The sequence below is a fragment of the Lithobates pipiens genome, unplaced genomic scaffold (genome assembly GCF_037356315.1).
Source record: "Lithobates pipiens isolate NorthernLeopardFrog02 unplaced genomic scaffold, aLitPip1_a1.2 Scaffold_1, whole genome shotgun sequence".
NCBI lineage: Eukaryota > Metazoa > Chordata > Amphibia > Anura > Ranidae > Lithobates > Lithobates pipiens.
Window position 1 is genome coordinate 207025547 of NW_027507685.1, and position 22270 is coordinate 207047816.

A 22270-nucleotide genomic window follows, 5' to 3' on the forward strand; every position below is an offset into this window, starting at 1 on the left:
ACATCTTGGAGGGTGCGCAGTTTGGCATGTTTGCTCTGGGCTCTAGATGACTTTGTCCCAGCACTGGTCCCCTGTGCCACCATGTATTAGCATTGATGAGGCACAGCCTTGAATGCAAATCCTTCTCCTTTGGACGTCCCTGCACAGGTATTTGAAGCAGGTCTATCCTTAAAGAGGAAGTAAACCCTGGTGGGTTTTACTTCTTCTTTATTTCGCTGCAAAGGTAAAGCATAATGGGCTACTGGGCATCGCATAGTAGCCCATTATGTGTCACTTACCTGAAACCTAAGCTTGTGATGTCACTGCTGTCCCCACTATCAGCGAAAGTCCATCTTCAATCGCTTGCGTGCGGGAGCCGACAGTCTTGGCATGACCCCTATTAAAAACAGCATGATCTGCCCTTTCTAAAGTGTACATAGACATCGACGCATGCGCAGTAGTCATCGGCGATCGGCTTTTTTGTAAATATCTCCTAAACCGTGGAGGTTTAGGAGATATTTCAACCACTTTAAGTCTAAAAATAAATAAAATATGTGGTAAGGTTTTCAAAGACAAACTCATAGAAGCAGTGTGCAACAGACCACTATGTTAAAGGGTATTTCAACTTTTACAGCCAAAAGTGGACCTACTTATTATTTATAACATGTTCCCATTAACATTAGCATAACTTAAAAAAAAAATAGAAATGGCTAGTTACCTTTTTAGGTGCTTTTTACTTGTTTTAAACAATTCTTACATGGTTGAGAAGGGGCTGTGGAGTAATGATCAACAATTAGCCTGTCTGCACTATGTTTGCACTTATTCATTATCGGTTGTAAAATAGATTTGTCTTAATTAAAAGCACCAAGAGAGAGCAGATTTCTGTCTGCTGCCCCATTCTTCTATCAGCATGAATTGCTTTTGACAGGTTTTACTGACACCAAGAGAAAAAAGGTGACGGGGAGGGACCTCCAGCTCCAGCTACTACCCTGTTTCCCCCGAAAATAAGTGTCTTATATTAATTTTTGCTCCCAAAGATGTGCTAGGTCTTATTTTCAGGGGATGTCTTATTTTTCTATGAAGATGAATATGGTACACATTTATTGATTCCACCCCCTTCTGATCCTCCTGTGCCATTTTGACCCCCCCCCTTAAATCCACCCTGTGTCATTTTAAGTGAGTCCCCCTCCCCCCACCTCTGTGCCAGTGGATTATTTAGTCTCTCCCGCCCCCCAGCTTCACTAGACACCCCCCGTTTACCAGACACCCCCACCCTTTACCAGGCACCCCCCCCCACCTCAGTTACTCCTGTGTGTCTGTGGAGGCCAGATTCCACACAATGTGCCCAACTCCTGACCAGCGCGACTCACTGTCTAATTGTGAGTCAGCTAGACTCCGTCAGGGCAGAGCGAGCAGCAGGCGGTAGAAGGTGGCGGGACGGGCTCTCTGATGATGGGTGACATCACTCGTCAGCTAGAGAGCCGGCCGCAGCTCACTGATTTAAAGAGACCTCGCACCTACCTGCCTGAACAGCTCCGGCTGCGCTGCGGCTAATCAGAGAGCTGCGTGGCGGCGCCCACCGCTATGGTCCAGAGGAGTCAGACGCCTTACGGTAGCTTCAGGGGCCTTATTATCAGAGAGGCCTTATTATCGGGGGGATGCCTTATATTACAGTGAGAGGCAAAACTGGAAGTAGGTCTTATTTTCGGGGGATGTCTTACTTTTGGGGAAAGATGGTATGTTATATGTGGGCTTCCCTCCAATCAGCTCTCAGAGCCCTCCCAACTGAGTGTAATTTCAGCTCCCCACCCCCTTCTTTTCTGACAACTCTGACAAGTTTTATAAAAACTCAAATTTTAATGGATGTAGAGAAGAGAAGACTGCAGACAAACAGGTAGAACCGAGGCCGGTCACTTCACTGGGTATATGTAAGGGTTTACAAACACCTTTAATTGCTTTTCTTGAAAAACATTGCCTCCTACCTACACCCTTCTCAATAAGCACTGAAAAAAAATGGCTCCTCTTATATGTGTCGTGCTTGCAGTAGCATAATTATTTGCATAGCACATTCCATACCATATACACCGCTGCTTTCAGGAGCTAAAATAGAATGTTTCTTTTGAGCCTCTACAAAAAAGGTGTTTTATTGGATTTATATTTCTGTATACACAGCTACAGTTCGAAAACCATTCCGTACATTAGTCACTAACATACACGGCTGCCCCTAGGCATTGAATAGGATGGCACATTTCACATTCACTTCTGCCCCTAGGTGGTTGAATAGCATGCCATCCTCCTAACACAGTACAACCAACATGAGCTTAAATAGGATACCTTTACATTAACTCCTGATCTTTACAACGTAATGCCGTTTCACCTAATAGACTTTAATAGGATAAGCCCCCTTCTGCATTCTGTAACATAAGGAGATCAATATAATGTGATCTCTGTAGGGAAGACAAAGCCCCAGGTCCCCCCTCCGGTCCAGACTACAAAGGCTGCGTAGGCAGCAGGATAGATCTATAGAAGTCCCTTGCAATGCCTCATTTTCTCCTAATCTTTGTAAATTGCTCTTTTGTCATAGTTTTAGGATACGGAGAGAACTCAATTGTCTTTGGAGAATAAGCCTCATTTTATCCCATATTCCTTCACCGACTTCATCTGCTTTATGTAGGAAAAGAAAAAAAAAAGGGGAAAAAAAATCCAATTTATTGTTACTATTCTTAACCGTGCATCTGCGGGGGATTTGTGAACGATGGAGGCAGAGAGGCGAGGAGGATGTATAGAGAGCTGACCTCTCGACTTTCTGCTTCATTACAGATAATCCATTAGTCGTCTTTCTCTGCCCAGGAATACAGATGTGAGCGGGACTGCAGCACCTCACATCTACATCGCTGCCACAGCTCATTATTACACTCCCAGCACTGGACAATCAATAACAATCCCATTACATAAGCAAAGCTATGATTGCATCTGATACCCGATAACAATTTCTTATTGCTTTGTACTGCATTTATAAGAAAGGAAAATCAGCCTTTTGTTGGTCTGTCTTTCTGAGAAATCCATGCTTCCCTCCTTCCTTTCTTCCTTCCATCCTTCCTTCTCTCCTTCATTCTTCTTTTCTTCCCTCCTTCCTTCCTTTTGTTCCTTCCATCCTTCCTTCCCTCATTCCTTTCTTCATTCCTTCCTTACTTCCCTCCTTCCTTCTTCTTTTCCTTCTTTTCTTCCCTCCTTCCTTCTTCTTTTCTTCCCTCCTTCCTTCCTTTTGTTCCTTCCTTCCATCCTTACTTCCCTCCTTCCTTCTTTTTTTCTTTCTTTTCTTCCCTCCTTCCTTCCTTTTGTTCCTTCCTTCCATCCTTCCTTCCCTCCTTCCTTTCTTCTTTCCATCCTTACTTCCCTCCTTCCTTCTTCTTTTCCTTCTTATCTTACCCCCTTACTTCCTTTTTTTGCTTCCATACTTCCTTCCCTCCTTCCTTTCTTCTTTCCATCCTTACTTCCCTCGTTCCTTCTTTTCTTCTTTTCTTCCTTCCCTCATTCTTTTCTTCCTTCCCTCCTTTCTTTCTTCTTTTCCTTCTTTCCTTCCCTCTTTCCTTCCTTTTGTTCCTTCCATCCTTCCTTTCTTCCTTTCATCCTTACTTGCCTCCTTCCTTCTTCTTTTCCTTCTTTTCTTCCCTCCTTCCTTCTTTTTGTTCCTTCCATCCTTCCTTCTCTCCTTCCTTTCTTCCATCCTTACTTCTTCTTTTACTTCTTTTCTTCCCTCCTTCCTTCTTCTTTTACTTCTTTTCTTCCTTCCCTCTTTCCTTTCTTCATTTCATCTTTACTTCCCTCCTTCCTTTTTCTTTTCCTTCTTTTCTTTCCTCCTTCCTTCCTTTTGTTCCTTCCATCCTTTCTTCCCTCATTCCTTTCTTCCCCTCTTACTTACATTTTACTTCTTTAATGTCTCACTTTTTTTCCTTTTCACCCTTCTTATATTCCTTCCTTCCTTCTCTCTCCCAGTATTTTCCCCTTCTGTCCTTCCTCTTATGATGCCTTCCTTCATTTATTTATGTATCTTTTTGCCTAGGTAGTTTTATTCTATCTCTTTTTTTCCCTTCCATTCCCTTCCATTCCACTCATTTCATGCCCTTCTTTCCTCCCTCCCTCATTTCCTTCCATCCTTCTCTCTCGTTAGACCCCTTTTTGTCATCTCCTTCCAAACCTTCCTTCCTCAATTCTTTCCCCTCCCTTCTTTTCCTTCCTTCTCCATTTTCCCCTACCACTTTCTACCTTTTGTTCTTTCTTACTCTCTTGACTATTTTTTTATTTTATTTTTTTACATTTTATCCTTTCCTTTCTGTAGTCACCCTTCCTTTAAAGTGCAACTACACTGTATCTGAGCACCACAAACCAAAACACTTTTTAATTAATTTATAATATTCAAAGCAAACTCCCCCATCCAGCCATGCTTTATTTTGATGAAAAATCACTTTGAAAAACACCCCCTTAGCATTTTGGGCAATGGCCCTTTTGAGTAAGGACAGGTGATCCATGTAGCATGTACTTCCTGGTATCCATCTGCCCTTAGCTCAGGCATGCAGGCAGGAGGGTGTGCTTAGCTAAGAAAACCTATCTTACCCTCCTTCCCTCCTGAAGACTCCTGGGATGTATAATATCATTTGCCTAGACCTGGAAACCAGGAAGTAATTAAATAAATGTAAAAAAACAAACTTTAAAACAAGTACCAAATTTATCGACGTATAACACGCACTTTTTCCCCCTTAAAATCAGGGGAAAATCGTGGATGCATGTTATACGCCGATCCTCCGCTGATTGTGAGGAAAGGAGCGAGTGGAGCCGAAATGCACAAAGCCAAGTGTACTTCAGCTAGACTCGGCTCCTCTCGCAGTACCGCCCACCTCCACTGATTGCGAGAAGAGAGGAGAGGAGCGAGCGCCGCCAACATACAGAAAGCTGAATGTACTTGGGCTAGACTCGGCTCCTCTCAGAGTCCCGCCCCTGACTGTGAGCAGAGCTGAGTCTAGCCAAAGTACACTCGGCTTTCTGTATGTCGGCGGCGCTCATTCATTTCCTCTCGCAATCAGTGGAGATGGGCGAGACTGTGAGCAGAGCCGAGTCTAGCCGAAGTACACTCGGCTTTGTGTATCTCGGCCCCGCTCGCTCCTCTCCGCTCAGTCAGCGGAGATCGGTGCCAATTTTAAATCAGGGCAATGCTGCAAAGAGACTAGCAATGCTGCAAAGGCACTGGGCAAGGCTGCAAAGGCACTGGGCAATGCTGCAAAGGCACTGGGCAAGGCTGCAGATAGACACTGGGCAAGGCTGCAGATGGACACTGATAAGGCTGCATTGATGGGCATTTAAATGTTATTTTTTTCCTTAAAATTCCCTCCTAAAGGTTTTATTCCTTAAAATTCCCTCCTAAAGGTTTTTTTCCTTAAAATTCCCTCCTAAACTTGGGGTGTGTGTTATACACCGGTGCGTGTTATACGCCAATAAATACGGTAAATATGACATACTTTCCTAACTATTTACCAATGCTAGCAGCATGAGGATTAAAAATGGTCAATGTTGATTGGGAAAGTGAAATTCCACATTAAACAGGACTGTCTATCTAAATGAAATATTTGCTAGGCTGTAGTCAGCCTGAGCTGGATTAATAGATCGTCTCTTGGGTCTCTCTTGGGTTCTGGTTATTGTTTGCTTCTACCTGCGGTGGGGAATTTGAATATATACATAGCTCCCAACTGTCCCCGATTATGAGGGACTGTCCCAGATTTTGAATAAAGTCCCTCTTTCCTTCTTATTTGTCCCTCATTTTGGTATGACCTATATAGTTGTATATAAAATGCACTATTTATCTTTTCAAATTGTTCCCAGTGCTAAACCTTTCATCCAATTTTTAAAGTGCTGCATTTGTAAATTTCAAAAGCCAGTATAAAGGAATAGTAGTGGTAAAAAAAAAGCACTTGTGGGTTTAACTAATCATTTTTTTGGTATAATTCTCCTTTAAGGGGGCATGGCAGGGTGTGTGTCCTTATGGTTATATACTTTTGGTAATAGGTGTCCCTTGTTCCCATCCCAAAAAGTTGTTAGGTATCTATTTATATCTCGCTGGCCAAACACTAGGAGGTATATTGCCAGTGGTGCAGGCTAGAAGAGGGTAATAGTATTCAGGAATGACCTTGGAAAGTCAGTATACCCCTGGGCCTCCGGCCTGGGGAAGGATGTATATGGGTGTCCTGCTGTCTGAGGGAGGTGACCATGTGCTTGGATAAAACCCTAGGTTCGAAGCCTTGTATGGTAAAAAAGCAGACTGAAGCACCATGGAGGGATTTCAGTCAAGTTGGAACATTGGAGAATCTGAGATATTAGGCAGAAGGTTGGTCCTCAACTGAAGTGTGGTAGACTCTCTCTCTAAGGAGTCTGTAGCTAAGCCAAATAGTGTCTTTGAGTTAGGAGCTTAGGAGCCCACCCTCAGGTGGGCCTGAAGGTCTTGCATCTGTGAAGGCTGTAAGTAATTTTTGTCCCTCATCTGGAATATGCCAAGTCTATGGGTATCCTGTGCCCTAGCTCGCTCTTCCATCATCTGGAATATGCCAAGTCTATGGGTATCCTGTGCCCTAGCTCTCTCTTCCATCATCTGGAATATGCCAAGTCTATGGGTATCCTGTGACCTAGCTCTCTCTTCCATCATCTGGAATATGCCAAGTCTATGGGTATCCTGTGCCCTAGCTCTCTCTTCCATCATCTGGAATATGCCAAGTCTATGGGTATCATGTGCCCTAGATCTCTCTCCCAGAATTGTTGAGTAAAAGTCAATAAACTCAATTTCTTGCACTTATAATGACTGGCATCCTTCTGTTCATATTGCTCCAATATTGCCAATGACTAAACCCTGAGGGGAAATGCTTGCCCACACCGCCTCTGAGGTACCTTGTATGCTTTGGGGTGAGGGTGGTGCTACATTTCATTAATGCATTTATCTGCTATCTATCTATTAATCAAGAGAATTGATTTAATTATCTACGCTGGTAATTGGAACATTCAGCAAATTGATTATACGATGAAAACTTATATGTGTGTTTCTCAAATGACCACTTAAATTTTTTCCCAGGTAATATAGGAGTATGTTTATATGTTCAGGGGGCATCTGACCCCTCTTATGGTCCTGATACTACATAAGACGGCCCGCTGTTTAGGTCTTTAGAAAGTAGACTTCCCGCCAAGGTTTGTGATTTTTGAATGTTGAGAGCTAATATGTGACATGGACTAAACAGAAAAATAGAGAATAATCAGCGTAAGCTAAAATGTGGAGCAAGCTGCTTGTGTGATGGTTCTATGAAGGGATTGTAAAAGGAGAGACCACAAAGATCTGGAACAGACCTCTGTCCTTCCAAATAGCTAAGTAAACACATATGGACTAGAGTTCGATGTTCAAATGCTTGTTTGTATATCAAAGCCAAATGCTTTTCAGTAACAAACCAGCAAGGAGCCATACTGCACGTAGGTTTGAAGGTGGCAGCAAAACCAACAGCAGTACTTAGCAACTGAAACAAACATTTTTATGGTCTTCTAATTATAAAATGATCATCAGTCTCTACCATTTGTACTCATGATAATTCTAGAATTATAGGGCAACTTACACGTTTACTCACTATTGCTAAATTTAGTTTAAAAAAAATATATATATATATATATATATATATATATATATATATATATATATATATAGTTGGTTTCCAGTTTAAGAATATACAAAGTGAAATTAACTTTTTCATCTACATTATATTTAGCTATATTCACACTTTTACATGTATTTTATCCTTTCATATTTTTAAATACCATGTGTGGAGATCCTAGTTTTCTTTGATTCGAATATCATGTGGGATTGCTTATCTTAATCCACAAATAATAATATAATGCAGCTTACAAGCCAAAATATGTTTACCCCAGAGGAACCCTTGAAATTATTTTCAGGTCTTGGGGAACTCCTGCTAAAACCCGTTCAATAGGCGTTAGTGGGAAAATACATCTTACAGTGCTGGCTACTGGTAATAATGGGAAGAGGAAGCAGTGCCATCTAAGTATACCAGCTACTGAGCTTCCACCTGGTCCCCCAGTGTGTAGGAACTCCAACCACTCGTCCCTGGCCAGCTACTTCTGTGAGTTGCTTATTTGTTGCTGTTATTAAACACCTATCTGCTACAATTAGATGGCACTGCTTCCTCTTCCCTTCCTTTTACAAAGTGTCTTCTACCTCTTCAGCAGTGGCTGCCTCTATTGTAGCTAATACATCCCCATTGACTGTTTCTATGCTCCTTTTTCTAGTTATCACCTGGGACTGTACTTCTAGTGTTCTGGATCTCTCCTGTCTTTGCTACTGGGAAGAATTACAATGGTTATGCCAACCTTGCCTACAGCTAAAAATATAATTTGTGTCATGCTGCTGGTTTTGCCAAGTTGCAATGGCCCTGGAACTATGCATGTGCCCTCAAATGGGAGGTCAAGGCTCATACACACAATGAGAATATCACACCAATGATTGTCCGTTTTTTTGTTTTGATTTTTTTCATGCTGGTTTTATATCAAAAATGAAGTCGTCACTCAAGTTAGAAAAATTCTCATATGACAGAATACAACTTTGGAAGTGATGTAATGTATTGCATTGTATTGTAATGTATTTTTTCATTTCTGAGCCTGCGTGGTCTTGGTCTTCCAATTTTTTTTCCAGACGAATACTGTGCTGATTAAATGAAAATCGTACAATCTGGTATCCTACAAGAAACATTTTTGTGTTTGTCCCTTTAAATAATTTCTCATGAACTGTTGTGATCAGCTCTTGAAAAGCTGTGTACAAATGATCAGATTATTGTACATCTGTTTCAAAAACTGAGTTTCTCGTCTGATTTTCTCATTGTGTGTAGTAGGCTTTAGCCATTGCTCAAATAACCCTCCACAACCTCTGGTCCTTCCAACCTCTGGTGGTGGGGCTGCATTAGTTTTGTTTATTCAAGTTTTTTTTCCTTAAATTCACTTGCAAGATCAAATGTTTTTTAACTAATCAAATAGATATAACAAGATATTTTCCATGATATATTTAACAGAATAAAGGGGCCAAAGTAAGAGAAGCTCATTGTTAGGGTTTACATACACTTTAATAAAGAAAAAGATCCTTTCATGTGCTGTTTCCCTGTTCAGGGTGTTAGACTATCCATGATTGGCAGATACTTTCTGGGTAAAGTAATTCCATTGCTATTAGTCTTTCTCAGTTCACCTCTGTGAACTACATAATAATCACCATCCCCTAGGATGGGAAGAGTGTTACTGTTAGGATCACCAGGAAACATTTAAAAGAAACAATCCTGAAAACAAGGAAAACAAATGCAGAAACCCAGTCTAAGAACTGGTAAACTGCAATATTTGCATATTTGTTATTGGGTGTAGATGTCCTTTGCCATACACTGTAAATTTTTATGTGAAACATCCTGCCTAAGATAAAGCATTGCAGGATTTTTCCTATTAATAAGACAAAAGATGATCCTCTTTGCACCTCTCTGATTTTGTTTCCCTTTGTTACTAGGGGCTTGACTTCCCAGATTTGTGTACTAAGCCCTGCCCATCTGCCTGCAGTTTATCCAGTAAGAGAAGACTCTGGATACAATGCCCAGCAACCTCACCCTCAACAGCATAAATAAGTTCCCATTTACAGACCATAGTTGAATGCTCACTGTTCACCTTGCTGACTATACCAGGATGGCCACTTCCACACAGACACCATGTACAAAACATTGTAAGTCAGTAATAGGAAAATATCAGATGCCACAGGCAATACTGTTAATTAGTCCATTGCCCTCTGCCTGCCAATTTTTGGGCACAGATTCCACAGTACAGGTCGTCCATAAGGATTACACCATAAATTAGAGACATCCCAGTTACTATTACAGCCAAGAGCATATTGGTTGCCACAGCAGGAAAAAACGGGGGGTCTAGAGGTTTGGCTAGGGTTACATTTTTTAGACCACTCTTATGCCGCGTACACTCAACGGACAATTAGAACAAATCCGCTGGACAATTAGATCATGTGTGGGCTTCATCGGACCTTTGCTGTTCAAAAATCAGACGGACTTTAAATTTAAAACATGTTTCAAATCTTTCTGACGGACTCGAGTCCGGTCGAAAAATCCGTTCGTCTGTATGCTAGTCCAACGGACGAAAACCAACGCTATGGCAGCTATTGGCTACTGGCTATGAACTTCCTTATTTCAGTCCGGTCGTACGTCATCACGTTCGAATCCGTGTGCTTGTGTGTGGCCAAGTCCGTTCGTTCGGAAAGTCTGTCAGACCTCCGCCGAAAGTCCTTTGGGAAGACCATCGGACCTAGTCTGTCGAAAAGTCTGGTCGTGTGTACACGGCATTAGTCTTTAATAGTCATTGAAGTTCTCCCATTGGGCAGTGGAATGGCAGCAGGGTAGTGCTTAACTGAGAGGTCAGGAAACCCAGACCCTATGTAACAAAGTGAAGCTAAATGAGGGAAGCAAATGGAGGAGATTTTATTGGCTGGTGAAAGTAACAATAGACACCTTGTGGTCGGTGCCTGCTCTTTAGGCAGGGTTTTTTTTTTTTTATGTAAAAATGGACGATACATTTCCTTGAATGTGCTCAGATTTTGACGCCGAATAGAACATTTACTTTAAACTGTAAGCTCAATTTCAGCTAGTATACAATAACCCATCAATAATAAATCTTTAGTCATTTTTTACATGTATATTCTGTAAATGAAACAAACCCCTAAAGGGTACAAAATGAATGTTTTCTTGCAGTAGGGAGGGTTTACAATATTCTACATCGAAGCTGAGGCTGTTCAAAGATATTAACTGATCCTGTACAAAGATTCCTCTAGTGGTTCCAGCACCTCTCTGAATCAAAATTTCACCTTTATATATAAAAAAAAAAAGATCTTGTGTTTATCTGACAGTTTCTATATTCAAAAAGCTGAGTTAGGTCTCAGAACTGTTAATATTGGGTAAAGTTTCTAAGTATTGATAGACAGATAGCTGAACCCAGAAGCTTTGTAGAGCTTTGGGTGGGATAAAACCTTCATCCATAGGTTTAAAACTTAACTGGTAGCCAGACCTCAATATTAGACGGCTGTCCACAGACCCTTACCTCTCTCCCCCTCACTTTGTTGTGAGAGCCTGCTGCCTGAAGAAAGGGCTGACTACTGACAGAACACTAAAAATAAACAAATAAATTAATAAATAAAACGAAAAAACTGTGTTTTCTGCCTTGCTAAATAAAACCCGGTTAGACTGTTTTTGGGTGTCCCTGTCTTGGACATGGTTTACTGTGGCCAATACATTAGAATGACTGTTTTGGGTGTCCCCACCCTTTCTCACATTGACAGGACCTAAGAAAAGGCCGGGGCACTCTAAACCATTGGTCTAATGTTTCTCGCGTTTCACAAGGTTAAATAAGGAAAAAAAAGAAAGTGTACCTGTGCCTCTAGTGGCTCCAGGACCCCTGTACTTATTTAGGTTTATATGTTTGCCAGGGTACGGAAGCATGCCAGATGCCTGCATTGAAATACAAGTGGTTTAACATTGTTGTGTATTTGTGCTACTGTGCAAAAATGTCTGGCAGGTATGAAGAGATGATGTAAATTAAGAAATATATGTGTTAAAAATTTATTTTTATCAATTAAAAATTAAAAGTAAATGAACAGAAGAGAAATCCAAATCAAATCAATATTTGGAGTAACCACCCTTTGTCTTCAAAACAGCATCAGTTCTTCTATTTACACTTGCACACAGTTTTTTATGGAACTCAGCAGATAGATTGTTTCAAACATCTGTTCTGTGGATGTAGGCTGCCTTAAATCCCAGACAGACTCCATGATGTTGAGATCAGGGCTCTGTGGGTGCCAAACCATCATTTCCAGAATGCCTTGTTCTTCATAACACTGAAGATAGTTCTTAATGACATTGGCTGTATGTTTAGGGCCATTGTCCTGCTGCAGAATACATTTGGGGCCTCCCTGATGGTATGACATGATGGATAAGTATCTGCCTGTATTTCTCAGTTTGAGGACAAGTTGGATCCTGATCAAATTTCCAAATCCATTTGCAGAAATACAGCCCCGAAACTTGCAAGGGACCTCTATCGTGCTTTACTATTGCCTGCAGACATTCATTATTGTACTGCTCTCCAGCCCTTTGGTGAACAAGCTGCCTCCTGCTACCACCAAATATTTCACATTTTGACTCATCAGTCCAGAGCACCTGCTGCCAGATTTCTGCGCCCCAGTTCCTATGTTTTCGTGCATAGTTGAGTCACTTAGCTTTGTTTCCAGGTCAGAGGTATGGCTTTTTGTGCACACTTCTTCCATGAAGACCACTTCTGGCCAAACTTTTTCAAACAGTAGATGGGTGTACCTGGGTCCCACTGGTTTCTGATAGTTCTGTGCTGGTGGCACTGCTGGAGCTCTTACGATATCAAAGGGAAGTAAGCATGATTGTTTTTCATCTGCTGCATTAAGTTTTCTTGACCAACCATTGTGTCTACAATTCTCAATTTTGTTCATTTCCTCGTGCTTCTTCAAATAGCTTGAAAAACATATCTTGAAACCGCAGTCTACTTTAAAATCTTTGCCTGGGTGAGACCTTGCTGATGCAGTATAACTACCTTGCATCTTGTTGTTGTGCTCAGTCTTACCATGGTGTATGACCTGTGACATGAAACTGTCTTCCACAACCTCCCCTTAGTAGCAGAGTTTGGCTGTTTCGCACCCACTTTTAAGCCCTCTACACAGCTGTTTCTGTTTCAGTTAATGACTGTGTTTCAACCTACATAAAACAACTTATGACCATTAACATCTGCTTGGTAAAATTGGTCATTCATGTTTAAGTGTACAAAGTGTGCAAGTGTAAGAATTTATGCTGGTTTGAAGTGAAAGGGTAGTCACACCATATATTGACTTGATTTCGATTTTTTTTTCTGTTTGCTCACTTTTCATTTTGTAAATTAATAAAAGTAAATAATTAAAATGTATATTTTTGAAAACATTCTTACTTTACAGCATTTCTTCACACCTGGCTAAAACTTTTGCACAGTACTGTATACATACTGAATGCAAAGATTTATTTTTTCAGGCTGCAAAATCTCTATATACAATACTAATTGCTCCTGCATACAGCCTATTTTTTGCAATCAATGTTTAAAATGGTAACACTATTTGCTTAAAACATATTGGGGTGCTAATATATATATATATATATATATATATATATACACACATACATACAGTACACACACACACTATATTATCAAAAGTATTGGGATGCCTGCCTGTACATGCGCATGAACTTTAATGACATCCCAGTCTTAGTCTGTAGGGTTTCAATATTGAGCTGGCCCACCCTTTGCAGCTATAACAGCTTCAACTCTTCTGGGATGGCTGGCCACAAGGTTTAGGAGTGTGTCTATGGGAATGTTTGGTCATTCTTCCAGATGCACATTTGTGAGGTCAGGCACTGATGTTTTGGGTGAGAAGGCCTGACTCACAGTCTCCACTCTAATTCATCCCAAAGGGATTTCTATCGGGTTGAGGTCAGGAATCAGGCCAGTCAAGTTCCTCCACCCCAATTCGCCCATCCATGTCTTTAGGGACCTTGCTTTGTGCACTGGTCCAAATCAATTGGTGGAGGGGGGATTATGGTGTAGGGTTGTTTTTTCAGGGGTTTGGGCTTGGCCCCTTAGTTCCAGTGAAGGGAACTCTTAAGGCATCAGCATACCAAGACATTTTAGACAATTTCATGCTCCCAACTTTGTGAGATGGGTGACCTCTTCCTGTTCCAACATGACTGTGCACCAGTGTACAAAGAAAGATCCATAAAGACATGGATGAGCTAGTTTCAGGTAAAGGAACCTGACTGGCCTCCACAGAGTCCTGACCTCAACCTGATAGAACACCTTTGGGCTAAATTAGACCAAAGACTGCGAGACAGACAGGCCTTCCTGTCCAACATCAGTGCCTGACCTCACAACCTTGTGGACAGCCTTCCCAGTAGAGTTGAAGCTGTTATAGCTGCAAAGGGTGGGCCAACTCAATATTGAACTCTACGGACTATATATATATATATATATATATATATATATATATATATATCTTTTTTTTTTTTTATTAAGGTTCAAAGTCTATTACTTGTAAGTATCTTGGTGGGTTCCCTGTCCAGTGGGCCTGTGGCTGTTTGCAAAGTCAAAAGAGGCTCTCTGCAGTACTGTGCAGTACTGTACTCTGCAGACTTTTTTAAACCTTAAGGAAAAGTCCTCTATTTCAGTCAGATAGCAGTAAAACATAAAAATTACAACATATTATTTTAATTTAGACTTTTATAGGGGTAAAGCTATAAATTGCTTTTAAGAATAAAAAAATTAATAAATAATTTTTGGATAAAGGAACGATAATGTACACATGACTTCATCAGAAACACACAATCCAAGTGTCATCTAGTGAATATATGAAATAATGGAATGTTATAAAGACCTAAAAAATGAGCAGAGAGAGTAGGAGTACAGAGGAATGACAAGTATCTGAGTCACTATAAATGAGAGGGGATTAAGTACTCAATAAATAATAATAGTGGGAGATGGGTAGGATATTAGAGATATAGACAGAAGGTGACAACTGACACCCTGTAATAATATAAGGAACACTTATATGATGACACACCTGAGTGAAGGGTGATGGGTGCGATGGAGAGCAGGCAGATGCATTGGCAGATGGTAGTTTGTGTCACCAGGAGATGTCTTGTCTCGTATAAAAATACGATGAGTTACTTCCCAAGCTCTGCAGCCCCGAAATTCAGTATTAATATCTTACCACTTACCACTTGCTGGCAAAATTGTTCCAATTTGATGATCAGTGCCTCTTTCCCTACCAATTATGTATATACCAGGATGTTGTGGTTTAAATTAACCTTACTAATTCTATCAATTATAATGTAGTAATCAAAGAAGATCAAGACAAACTCAATGAGTGTAAAGCAGGCTTGTAGGGAAACATAATAAACTGAAGCCCCGGTGGCACACTCATATGATGTGATGAAACTTTAATTAATGTGGAGAAGGCAGCACATACTAGAAGCTGGAGAATTTAAATATATAAACGGAGGGCTTGTCCATACCAGACATGCATTGTGTATAAAGAAACCTGTGCTGAAAGAATATGTAGACTGCCTTTGCTGACTTCCTCCTCTAAAAATACAAGTTGTCATGCTGATTTGATGGGCTCAATAATTTCTGAGTTACAGCCTGTCTATACATGGGATAGTGTCAGCATTGTACTTATACTACGGGTCCCCTTGTGAGCTATAACTAACCTTTACAAGCATTCATCATTGCTTGTGGAAATCTTTTAGCTTATTGAAAAAAAAATGTATGCAAACACTGAGCAATTCCATTTTCTCTATCGAAAATCTGTGAAATACTTGGCAAGCATTGGGAAGACACACTCAATAAAACAAGCAAAGAAGCACTTCCAAAATTCCTGTTGGCTGCGAAAGAATCATTTGGGAAGGATTTAGAAGACATATTCAGAAAAACAAAAGCAGGATTATTAAGAAGTGGATGTATGGGCAATGAAGAGGCAGAAGATACGCTAGAAAGCAGAGACACTCAAGTAGATTGGGGTATGTGAGTGAAACACTCAAAGGGTTGAGTAAATAGAATTTGGAGATGAGATTGCTACCCTGGGGTCAACTTCCTTCTTTTAACTTAGCACCATGTTTATCCATGAAACCTCTTGCAATTATTGAATCGACTCTCTTATTGGCTGGAACCCAACTGCAGGTGTCATGTTTTTTTCCAATTATTATTGTTATTTCAATTTTAACTGCACATTTGCCTGAAAACAATATTTTTTGTGCCCTTCTCTTTCTACCTCCACTTATAATAACTCATTTGTCTGAATCTTTGTTTGAGACCTGTTTATCCAGCTGTCTTTCGCAACAACATTGCCTCTTAAGCACGGAAAATCCATAAGCATTTATTAAAACAGAAAAGGAAATGGGAAGGCATGCTCTAGTGCAGCATTTCTCAACCTTTTTACTCTGGAGGAAACCTTGAAATATTTTTAGAATCTCAGGGTATCCTTGCTAATATATATATATATATATATATATATATATATATATATATATATACACCTACAGTTTCGGGTACATCAGCATGGCCACTAAATTGCAGAACATTTTAAGTATAAAAATAGGTAATATGGCATACCTAGCATATTTGACACCCTGGTAAGATAATTTTTAGACTCTCTTGCTCTATGCAACAACATTTTTGGAAATTCAATGAATAATAATAACAGAAAACAAATGCAAAAAGTAAAAATGTTGGTGTCTCTAAAATGAGTGCTTACTGTAGATATTTTCCCTTGCAGTGATAGTCTGTGAAGGTAGAAGATCAATTCCCCATTGCTCACAGCTCAAGGAACCACTAACGACCTCCAGAAGGGAACCCTAGGGTTCCATGGAACCCTGGTTGAGAAAGGCTTAGTGTATTTGGTTCCTGGTTTTGAGTAAAACATTTGCAAACGACTGATGTGACAATCTCACTGAAGGGAACAAGAAAGCATCAATGATAATGATGGAAAGGGAAGGGATGGACTATAATTGAAAGTCTTAAGCTTCACACTCCAGCCTATTCAATAAATCAATGCAAGGTATAAAAAACACCAAGTGCAAAGTTTAATAACCATAGTAACCAGTGTGAATCTTATTTGTACTAGTTTGACACCAGTAAAGAAGATTCTGGTTGCTATGGGTTGCTATACTATGTTCCTTGAGTAAAAGCTAATTGGAGAACAAAGATGTGAAGGCACACTCAGAGAGGGTGGCTGTTGGCTGTTAGACACTCTGGGATGACTGGAAAGACACATTATGCAAATTAAGGCTTACTCATTGATGGTGGATGGAATTTGCAAGTGGGATCATCAGGAAAAAGTGGGAAAACACCATGAAATAAAGAAGGTTGAAGAAATGCACACTCACAGAGGATAGTTAAGGGGTTTGAGTGGAATAACTGAGCAGACAGAACACATTTGGAGATAAAAAATAAAATCCCAAATCTGAGACAATAGCACAATACAACACTATTATTGTCCTCTAGCCAGCAATGACACAAAGGTCTACCATTACCACATTCAGTATATCATTGTAATGAAGACTGATGTGTACAATATAAGATAAATTGATATGAAACTATGGAATGCGAAGCACATATGATCATTTATTAACCCAATAAAGCAAAATAGCAGATTGTGACATCTTTGCCTTTGTCTGATTCATACATAGCTGTATATTATTAGATTATAATACAAAAGAATGATCACCCCTTGTTGAAGAAGACCGTTATGAATCAACAGCTTTGACACTCTTGCAATAAAACCTAATTCTGCTTCTGTTTTCAGTTGTCCCCCATTTGTGACCTTGGAAGAGACAATTATTTCCTACTCTGTAACGGCTGATGAAACAAGAGTGAGCTCCACGGAACAGATACACTGACAAGAGCACGCTTAGGAGGAACTGAAGTTTAACATGTAACAAGGAATCTGACATCTGAGCAGGTGCTGAATACCGGGAGCTAGGCTAAGACGTGTATAGTTCAAAAACAGCGCGGACCCTTGTAGAGAGTGATAATCTACATGAATACACATGAATTATACGTCAAGTGCCGTATATACTTTACAAAACAACAGATGATAAAATCTTTCTAACCATAAGGTTGTGAAATGGATGAGCAGAAGAAATGTTGGGTGTAGATAAATTGTACGCAATCTACTAATTGCTGGTGTAAAAAAAAAAGTGCTATTAGTTATAGGTTGGGATATGAGTTTTGTTTAGGGCATAGAAGACTAAAATGGATTGTGTTACATAGCAAACAAATACATTTAAATGGCCAAACTGTGGATGATATATAGGGTTGAGGTAGACAATACCTACACTTGCAAGATGAAGAGTTCACAATTAAGAAACATACACAATTTAGGAAGTATGATAACTTCTATACATGGTAGACAAAACCACTATACTAAGAATCGCAGCATAGGATAATAGGATCATCTTTAAATGGTTTAAATGGACTACCGATGGATATAATGGTCTTGCATATTGCAAAATATACAGTAGAAGTTAAGTTGGAATCCGTGTAAGGCTTGGGCAGAACAGTAATAAAATTAAGTAGCTGGATTAAGAAATCCTGGCTGTTCTTCACTGAAGTACAGCATCTACGAATTAATTAACATATACTCCAGTGAATTAAGTGGATGTAACAGTCAGATGTAAAATTGGAGGATTTAACAATTAGGTTTTATATATAAGGGCTAGGCGTGGCATGGCAGGTCTTTGGAGCTGGAGTAAGTAGTGGTCACATGAAAAACTATAAGATCTTACAATATAATTCAAGGCAGAAGGAAGTGGTTAAGTATGACAACATTGTATGCGGTGGTGAGGTATGTAAGCAATGCAGGATATTGGAGTTAACATTTTAAATATTAGAGCTAAACTCAACAATGAAGGATTAACAGTCAGGAACAAACTGAGAGTTAACTGAACAAGTCTTGCCTTTATCAGTAGGGTCAAGAAGTGCAGAATATAAAGACTGTGCAGAACATTGAAGAATACATATCTAGTCTTTCTGCCCAAGTCCAACTGAGTCCAAGAGAACCCAGACTTCATCATCCCTCACCCCTCCTCACCTGTGTGTGGGTCCCCGTCACATACCTAGATGCTGGGATCTGCTGTGTACTCTGTTCTCCTCTCTCTGTGTCTCTGATTCTCTGCTAGCAAAGGAGGGAGGGAGCAAAAGATGCTGCGCTGGTGCTGCTGCTACTAACCCTTTCTTTACCATACTGCACTGCTGTTGATAAACACTGCAAGCTTCTGAAGGGTTCATCAAACCCTCAATGTCTTTCTCTAAGTGACCTGCCCTTTAGAATTTAACACACATACTCCTAATGGATTTGTTCATCTTTTACAGCCTGTGACAACATCTTGCCTAAAAATGTCAAGTGGCTGCTTTTTAAAAGCTCTCCTACGCGCTAGAGGGTTAATCCTGCCCATACAAATCTCTTCTATTTAATCCCTTGTAATCCATATGTCAGGCACTGTATCCCCTCTGGACAGATGTGGCACATTTATTAAGCGCCCTTGCTTAACATCATTTAACGCTAATGCCACATAGCTCCTCCCGCTGACAGTGACATGACTGCACAACCCAAGCACATGAAGGTGGCCAAGGAATAAGATTAAGGTCATAATTACAAAGACACTTGTGGGTCTGAGCCTTGACTGCCAGCATAAGAGTGGGCAACATTTAAATACAACATAAGTTTTGGGGGAGTGACAAGACTCTCTATAGATCTAGCAGCATGTAGACATCTGCTCTTGCTCTGTAGGGCAGTCTTTCTCATCCAAGGTTCAGTGGAGCCCTACAGTTCCTCCAAAGGTTGCTAGGGGTTCCTTGAGAAATTAGCAATTTCTGCCTCTCAGATAAGTAATCACTGACACCGATGATCATTCTAGGTATCTGTAATGCCGCGTACACACGGGCGGACTGTATGGCCTACTTAGTCCGTCGAAACACATTTCAGCGGACAGTCCGCTCGTGTGTGGGCTTCAGCTGACTTTTTCAGCGTGCAGTCTGGCGTACTAAGTATTTCGGATTTTTCGAAATTCTGTCCGTCATACTTTGGTTTCAGCGGACAATCCGCTCGTCAGTAGGCTAGTTCGACGGACTAAGAATGGCGCATGCTCAGAAAGGATAAACACGGCGCAAGGGTGCATTGCTGTGTATTGGACTTCCTATTTCTAGTCCCGTCGTACGTGCTGTACACGTCATCGCGCAAGCTTTCGACGGACTGTTTGTGCATCCGTGTGTGGTCAAGTCCGTTCATTCGAAAGTATGACGGACTGTCCGTCGGATTGTATGACGGACTAAGTAGGCCATACAGTCCGCCCGTGTGTACGCGGCTTTAGGAAGGTGGGTATTCTTTTCAGTGACCACACAAATGTAAGAAGCATTCTTCCCAGTGACCATCACACTAATGTACCATGAGTTGTACATATAGTAATTGTTACCAATGGCTCCCAGAGTTGAGAAAGTTATTTTAAGGGTTTAAGTGTTAAAAGGGTTGAGAAAGACTTCTATAGGGGGTAAGTAGGATACAGTGGGGTCCATGCACAGAAAGTATCCATCTTCAAATAAGACTTTTTTTATCATTTATAACATATTTGGTTAAAAAGGAGTTGTGTCTGTATAGAAGGGTGCATCATACATGATTGCCTAAAGCTGGTCATATATGGATCGAAATTTGGTTTGTTCAGCCAAATCCATGTACGGGCAGGCTGATTGCACCCAAGTTGATTCATGTATCGACTTGGGTACAACCAGCCAGTCAGATTTTGACATGTGATTACTGCCCGCTAGCAGTAATCACTCTGTTATGGCAGGCTGCCCCCCCACTGGCAGAACACAATAGTGCTGCGGGAGGGATTCCCCCATTGACACTGACTATGCTGATGAGGGAATCAAACGATTATCTTTCCTGCCACTTATTGTGGAAGTAAGGAAAATTAAATTGTCTATGGGCTGCGTAAGGTATTGTAAATGCGGATGTAGCCTTGGACAAATTTGTCACAATTAGGGAAATCATTCAGTAGTATCCCAACTTACGGGGTGCGAACAGTTCTGTTAGATCAGTAGTTCCCAACCTGAGTCCTCAAGTACCCCCAGCAGGCCTTGTTTTCAAAACTTTCCTTAGATAAAATAGCTTTCATAAATACCAAACTGTTGACATTGATTTGATGAACCTATGTAAGGTGAAGGTTGAGAACCACTATGTTAGACATGTGTGCACTAAGGGCCGTATCACATTACCGGTTGGTGGCAGCAGCTCACCAGCTTCAGTGACGCTGCTCCCTTGGTGGCCAAAAAGCTGCTCATCAGTAAAAGAGCAAACATGCTACAGGAACTGTTGAGTGTTCTTGTTGCTCCCTTAGCCATTCTGTTACTGGCAGAGTGTTGGCAGCAACATGAACACTGGTTTGACATGGACTTGAGGTTGGTCTTCCAAGGGACATTTTTTCAGATAATTCTACAAGAATTCTACAGTAGAACCCAAAGACAATTGCAGCATGTTAGGTAAAGTTTGCTGAGATGTAGGTAAAAATGATTTTCCAACTTGTTGTAATACCATTCTCTGCAAGCAGTTGGCTTTACGATCGATGCAAAGAACTGTTTGTATTAGATTGCATGATCTTTGTTACGGCAAAAGAAAGCCCAATTAGAACGCTGATGCTCATCCTCTGTAGAAATCATGTGATCTAATACCCAGACATTTGGTCATGTGATCGGCCACCATGGACTCCTGCTGATATTATTTCTGTAATGTTTTAGTGCTTCTGCTACCTTTTATATCTTTAATGTGAACAAGTCAGAACTGAGCTTATGCAAGAATCTGAATATTTAAAATATGCAGAGTGGCTTAATAAAGATTTATTTTTTGCATTGTCATTTAGTTGTATCTACATTGTTTGTGTTTACCTCTTCAGCTTGAGGCTGGGCTCACACTGCTGCGATGCGGGAACGCTGCGAATCTACTGCGGGTTCCCGCATCGCATGCCTCTCGCGGCAGTTCACACTGTCCTATGCGAACTGCTGGGAGTGTCAGTGAAAAGTTAATGACACCTCCAAATCAGTTTGCATATCGCAGTGCGATCTGCAAACTCGGACAGGAAACGGATCGCATGGTGTGAACACCCATGCGATCCGATTCTGCTGCGGACCAAAAAAAGGGTCCTGTACGAGCTTGGGCCGGATGCGATGCAAATTCAGCCATACTATCTGTATGGCTGAAATCGCATCGCACAGAGATCGCATGTGATTTGCACTGCAGTGCGGTGCGAATCACATCCGATCTCGTACACCGCAGCAGTGTGAACCCAGCCTTAGTCTCAGGGGTGAGGGATCACCTGACATCTGACAGTTGCTGCCCTACATAGTTTTACACACTGGGGGTCATATACTATAGTGCTGAAAAATGATCCTGCAGTCCCAGAAAATAGCGCCCAATTAAGACTTCAACTCTTAGAAACTGGGCGCTAATGCAAATGGAAAGCAGTGCTATTGCCGGCAAACATGCCTGTCAGATCACGTATGCGAGAATAGTGGAAGTCAATGGGGCTCAAACCTTCAAAATCCAAAGTTCTCACTGAAGATATATGCAAGTTTTTTG

At 40.9% G+C, this 22270-nt stretch overlaps 1 protein-coding gene across 2 annotated transcripts in view; it reads right to left on the reverse strand.

The window, feature by feature from the left end:
* The window catches only part of TMEM91 (transmembrane protein 91), a 105165-nt gene extending 86249 nt beyond the window's left edge, over window positions 1-18916 (reverse strand). Inside the window, exon 1 of one of the 2 annotated variants that reach the window (XM_077481063.1) lies at window positions 18759-18916. The gene's annotated coding sequence lies outside the window, so the exon portion shown is untranslated. Of the gene's footprint in view, window positions 1-18733 lie in introns of both variants that reach the window. The other variant, XM_077481055.1, reaches the window with a different exon arrangement.
* Between the last annotated feature and the right edge of the window lie 3354 nt (window positions 18917-22270).